Raw genomic sequence first — 7,019 nt, 5'->3', positions numbered from 1 at the left:
GATTTGATATTACACGGCTCAGTGTTATTTTTCTGTGGCGATAGTAGTTCTTTGACCTCTGCAGTTTCAGGTGTGTCTTGGCCCTCATTTTACTGTAATGAACAAATATAATTGCTTGTTAATTGGTATGGTGATGTTTATTAACTGAATGCTAATCGATGTTTTTATATGGCGGTATTTGTTACATTTAGTCACTATGTTACTTAATTTATGAAAATATATTGAAGAATTCGCAAGAACAAAATAACTTCTTACAAAAAAACAACAACAAAAAACAACAACAACAACAAACAACAATGATACAGTGATACAAGTTATGATTAAAGGCACATTGTTCCTCAGAAATCCATATTGTTTTAATTCTTTAGAAATGTCAAACATGTGTTTGATAATGTTTAAATAATGGATAAAACGTATGATAGTATTTTATTACAACTGAAAAAGGTAGCACTGAACATTATATTAAGTGATATGTGTCGCTAAGGTAGCAAAATGTAAACAAAGTAGTATTTTGACTTCCATACGAAATACTTATTCACTAAAGGTATACCGTTTTCCAACAGAACCAAAGATGTAAAAGATAGTTTGAGTATCTAGCAAATGAGTATGTTTTCGGAAACTGTAACAAGATACCAAAAATAAACAGTTTTTTAAAAATAAAAATGATAGCATTTAAGAGGCAGAATGGGCCTTCAAAGAAAAACGAATATTTGAAATCAAACGGTCAAAGATATGAAGGCAAGTGGAGTAAAAAAAATATTTACATAAAACAATCTTAGATGCTGGGTTTCAAATCATACCGTCAATGTCGGGACACCTGAGTTAAAGCACCGACGTTTTGTTAGCTAGTTTGATGAAAGAGATTCAAGGACTCTGGTCGGACTAGAATCCATAGCGGTGAGAAGCATGTGTATAAAAATCAGGGACTTTAAACACTCGGCCATGGACGCACTGAATATCTTATTTACTCTATCACAAACAAAAAGTAAGAGTTTACGACGCAACACATGGTAAGAAAATAAACGTATAGTAATACATAACATTTTAACAAAACTTCTTGGGTTTATTTATAAAATCTGCCAGTGTATAAAAGAATAAATTTAATAAAAACTTTGTATACCAGTTCTATGATGGCATTAAATATCAATGTGAAATGGCGAATGTCTTCTCCTTTGCGTTTTTGGTCCAAATTGCAAATACTGAAAAATAAATGATGGTGTTGTAATATTTTCTTCTGCACAGTTATTTCTTTATAAATCTAGTTCTAAAGATAACGGATGTGGGTCCAGTCTAACGTGAAAAAGGGCCAAGTGTAACGTACATTGTTGAGTATCAATGTCAATGTCTCATTTAGTTATTTTAAGTTAAGTAATCTTTTATGAAATTATATGAATATGAATACATGTATTATGAAATAATATGAATTATTACTAAAATACTCTCTCGATATTTGTTTCTCTGTCACCGTAGACGGAACACACTTGCAAATTTGAAACTAAAAGAATTATAAAATAGTTTCGTCACATTTAAGTAAGCTATTGGAAACTGTGCGTGAAACTTACTATTTTGTTTTCGTGTAACTTACTATCCAGAAATTGTTCGCTTTACTTACTAAACACTTGCAAAGAGCATTTGTAGGCTACAGACCTTCGAACAAAATTTTATATGGAATTCTACAAGAACAGATGTCAATAAAATGATTGATTTGGTGTCTTAAGTGCAAAAAGAAGGCTTATTTTCATTTATTTTGGTACCAAGTTATATCGCTTCGTGCAAATTACTATCGCTGAATGTGCAATTTTTACACAATTCAAACAATGTTCTCAAAAACCACAAAACGTAGGATAAATTAATGCACTTTGTATTGTCATTTGAAGAAAATTAACGCGCATAATTATTATACGCCAGGTTTTGTTTGGATTTAAGAAACGTTTGTCACCTTAATTTAACATAATAAGGTACTTACCGGGGCTCAGCAGCCGCCATTTTCTCGTGGGTATTACTAGTACTATACAAAGTCACGTGATTCCCCCCCCCCCCCCCGTGATATGGCCTCAAAAATATTTTATCAATTGAACCCAATCTGTCTCTTTTAAAACTGGTCAAATTTTACGGTATTATAAAAAAAGACTTTTTTCAATATACCGTAAAATTGACTGATTTTTAAATTAGCAGATTATATTAAATTGAGATTATATAATTAAAGACCACCCACTCGCATAATATGAAAAGATATTCAAAGGTCGGACAAACAATATGTAAAGCCGGTACGGATTTGGATTTGTGCGCCGCAATATGCGGTCCTGTTCCAGAGTTCCTATGGTACTGAATACATAAACATATTTCTTTTCAAAAATCTAAGGCATACAAAAGTGAAAGGAAAATCATGTGTAAAAAGGGTATTCAAAAGAATAGCTTACGAAATATCTTTTTTTCAAAGCCACGATAATTGCCAGGTTAAAAAAAAAACATTTTCCGGTATACGCAGGTATATTTTGTTAGGGAGTTCCATCACACTGGCCATAGCTTTCGCAGAAGCGTTGGGTCCATCGCAGGGGCGGTGGAGTATTCGTCGCAGAAGCGGTGGATAAAATATGGCCGTTTGCTGTTGTCGGTAAGTATATGACTGAATTTTGTTTTATGTTTTACTGGAAACACTTAGTGAGACTGGAGCCTACATATGTACTCTTTCAACTTATTACACGCACACGGTGCAATTCATTGCCGTTTATGCAAACACTTCTGTACAGTTTGACGAGGGAACGCCACTTTTAGCTAATTTTGGTTAAAGCACGTACAAATGTGTGCAAAACGACCCCATAATACAACGGCATCACATCGTATGTATGATACTTTCACAAAATATCTATGTTTTGGAAATTTGAAAAAATTTCATTGCTTGTTTATAAAATAAATGACAAACAAATGATTTCAACGCAGACGGCGGTGTATTCGATTGCAACGCTGTGCGGTGGGCCCGATAAAATTTATGTATATTTTGAGGGTTTAACTTGACCTAACACACTTTTCAATTGAGTACAACCCTTTTCTTACTTTGACATCTGAGAAACGTGAAAGGTTTATTTGATGTTTAAAACGATATTAATTATCATATATATATACGCTCGTACAAATAGATGTCCGAGTTCCGCTTCGATTTTCCTTCCATTGAAAATTCCTTGGGCCGTTATTATCATAGAATCATCCACGTTCAACAATTTATTATGGGTTATTACTAAGTATCAGTTATTTTTGTGTGTGAATCCAGTTGAAATGCGCATAAAAGAAAGAACATATATAGTGTCCTTTAACATTATATTTGTATTTCCAAGTTCATATCAGGGATCATACATTTGACAACCCGAACCGTAGAGGACCGGGTGGAAACTAGGAGTCATAATATTTGACCTTGATGCACCACCGACAGGGAATTTAGTGATGCGCAGGGAGTTCCACAAATGTGATGAATCCAGACGAAATATCACATGTGTCAGACATTTACATGTTACACGTGATCACGTGTTACACCTATAAACCAATGCCGATTTCTGACTAATTAAAAGCGGAATGGCAGGGCCGTGCATATATTTTTGCATTACGGCATATGAGTTATACAAACATAAAGTTAACACATGTTCATGGCGTTTTCGACAGTATCATATTAGTTATAAAGATTTTGACAGGCTATACAATATGGCCGTATATAAACGATTGTTTGGAAATATAATATATAAATGAAATTAAATAAAAAGGTTTTTTTTGTTTTCGTTGAAGATATGGTTATATTTAAACCAAAATATAAAAGCCTTCATATTTTCATGCCGTCCCTCCGTAAAAATCTTTCATTTTAAAATCATTTTGTGGGGAAAATAAATATTTCACAAACCGAAAAAAATCCTTTAAAAAAGTCACGATTATCCAATGAAAAGCGACGTTACAAACGTGCAGTATTATAAAAACTTTTTAATACTGCATGTTTGTAACGTAATTTTTCATTGGATAATCGAGACGTTTATTTAGTTATAAAGATTCTGGTTTATTTATAACTGTATATATTTCTGATTTTTACACACATGTACAAGCATTATAAAGAATTTCGATAGCTATTTATATTGCAAATAACCGTTTATAAACGACCATATAACCTGTCGGATTTATTTATAACGAATTCATAATACATCAAGCATTTTTTTGAGTGAGATAATTTCATAAATCGATGACAGCCATGTATATGAAAAAAATACATTGTATATAAACTTAAGGGTCACCGATTTCATTTTCTGTACGTGAATTTGATTTTTTTTTCTTATTTTGGATTATTTAAGGGATAGTTAACTTAGATATATGTCTGAAAAATCCTTTTTCCGCTTGTTATGTTCTTCACTATATTTGTGTACATTTTCAAAGAAAGCCGTAATTCCATAAAATATTTCTGTTTCCTTTTAATTTCATTTCATACTTAAAATTCTTTAAAAATATACCATATTTGAAACCATTTTTCTTCGATAAATGTCATAATTTAAGAAAAAGAAGAAAAACTAAAGCTATATAACGCGCAGGTCTTTACAAAAGTAATAGAGTAAACTTTTCCTGAAATAACTCTTACGCTGTAAAAATAAAATTTATATATATTAGTGTTCTCAGTATATGATTATATAACATAGTGACTTTCAAAACTAAGATTGTTTTTCGTATTCAAGAATCTTTACGAGTATCTCTTTTATATGCCTGTATGACAAAAACATTGTTGAACCTGGAACTTACGGTCTTTTACGTCCAAGGTTGAACGTGAATTATTCTATGATAATAACGGCAAAAGGAATTTTCAATGGAAGGAAAATGGAAGCGGAACTCGTCAATCTATTTGTACGAGCGTATATATTATTAGTTATAAAGGTTGTTGACAGGTTATATGGCCCTATATAAACGGCTATTTGTAAATATAGGCGAGGCGAGGGTTATATTGCAAACAGCCGTTTATAAACGGCCATATAACCTGTCAACAATCTTTATAACGAATTTATAATACAGCAAGCATTATTTTTTTTTTTTAAAGTAAGATTTCTTCATGAGTCGACAGCAGCCGTGTATATAAAACTATATAAACGTCACGATTATCCAATGAAAAGTGACGTTACAAACGTGCAGTATTATAAAATAATTAATATCGTTTTAAACATTAAATAAACACGTTTCTCAGATGCCAAAGTAAGAAAAGGTTTGTACTCGATTGAAAAATGTGAACGTCAAATCAAACCCTTAAAATAAACAAATTTTATCGGGCCCACCGCACAGCGTTGCAATCCAATCCACCGCCGTCACCAGACAATAATCACGCCCGTTTAACTCACGAGTGTAAAATGTCCATCGGTAAAAATGTTGTGAGCACCCATCTAGGACGTGTGACACGATAAACAAGGTTGAGTTTTTCATAATTTTTGAAGATTACAGACATTTATGTAAAATATCGGTTAGCTAGCGATGTGTTTTCCGAGTATGCACATGTAAAGATATTGCCTGTTGGTGGACAATTTGATGGAAATATCGTGCGACGCAGTCACTCGGGGTAGCTGGAAAACTGGAGAAAACTTCTCTCCGGACCAAATTTAACATTGAAAACGTCGATTCTGGTGGTTTTGTGCATTCTAACCTAAAACAGATGCCCACAAGTCTTCAGCGTAAATTATTACCGGAGTCTTCATAGAAACGAAGATATACCCTTTTTTTGCTTTAATCCTCGCTGTGAGCACCATAACCTCGTTGTGAGCAAGACAAGCGAAGTGCTTGTCTGGTTTTAATAACATGTAATTTTATTGTCAGGAATTTTATTTGATTAGATATCTATCTTAGATGTTTCGTCCCATTTATATAATTCTGACGACTTTACTATATTTACGATGTATTCATTCATGCTAGCAAGCGCATTCAAGTTTGATGACAATCCATTCAAAAATAAATTTACAGCCAGTTACAGCCAAAAAAATATATGAAAATTTCAATAATTTGACCTTCAAAGTCAAGGTCATTTATGAGTGAAGGTCAAGGTCTGTCTGTTTTCTTTTAAAGGTTATCCTTGAAGATTATTATGTTCAAGTTTGAAGACAATCCATTCAAAAATAACAAAGTTACAGCCAATAATAGCCAAAAAATGAAAAAATTCGACCTTCAGTCAAGGTCATTTATGAGTGAAGGTGAAGGTCTGTCTGGTTATTTTAAAGGGCTATCCTTGAAGATTATTATGTTCAAGTTTAAAGACAATCCATTCAAAAATAACAAAGTTACAGCCAATAATAGCCAAAAAAATGACAATTTCAATAATTTGACCTTCAAAGTCAAGGTCATTTATGAGTGAAGGCCAAGGTCTGACTGGGATATCCTTGAAGATTATTATGTTCAAGTTTGAAGACAATCCATTCAAAAATAACAAAGTTACAGCCAATAATAGCAAGAACAAGCAAAATTTTGACTTTCGACCTTGAATGTCAAGGTCATTTATGGATGAAGGTCAAGGTTAGTGTGGTCTACTGAAAGGTCTTGTCCCAAGGGTTGTTGTGGCCAAGTATGAAGACAATACACCAAGAACTAAAAAGTTATGATCCAGGTACAAGTTTGCGGACGGCAATGGCAACAGGTACGGCAACGGTAACGCCGCCAGGACTACCTCTACTTTTTTAAAAAAAATAGTCGAGCTAAAAACGATGCACAAAATCGCGAAACTTCCAAAATAATTGCAAGTATGCAAACCTTTATTTCCATACAAATATGATAAATGACCAGAATCGGGAATTGTTGATAAGATAAGAGACATTAAAATACATGCCTTTTCACTGATCAAGGCACTAGAGATTGTTTGGTGCGGCAGTCTTATCATAACTTCAAAAACCTTTGCCGACGTGGTGCGTACGTGACAAACTGTACTGTACACTAGAAAATTAAGGCGGAGTCATTTATGCAGACAGTTGACAGCTTTGTCGGGTATAATAAATGCCTTAATGATAAAGATGTAAGATAAATAGCCG

This window comes from Ruditapes philippinarum, unplaced genomic scaffold (genome assembly GCF_026571515.1).
Source record: "Ruditapes philippinarum isolate M1 unplaced genomic scaffold, ASM2657151v2 ctg431_1_1_1_1, whole genome shotgun sequence".
NCBI classification, from domain to species: Eukaryota; Metazoa; Mollusca; class Bivalvia; order Venerida; family Veneridae; genus Ruditapes; species Ruditapes philippinarum.
The sequence above is the reverse complement of the archived record's forward strand: the minus strand, read 5'-3'. Positions refer to the sequence as shown.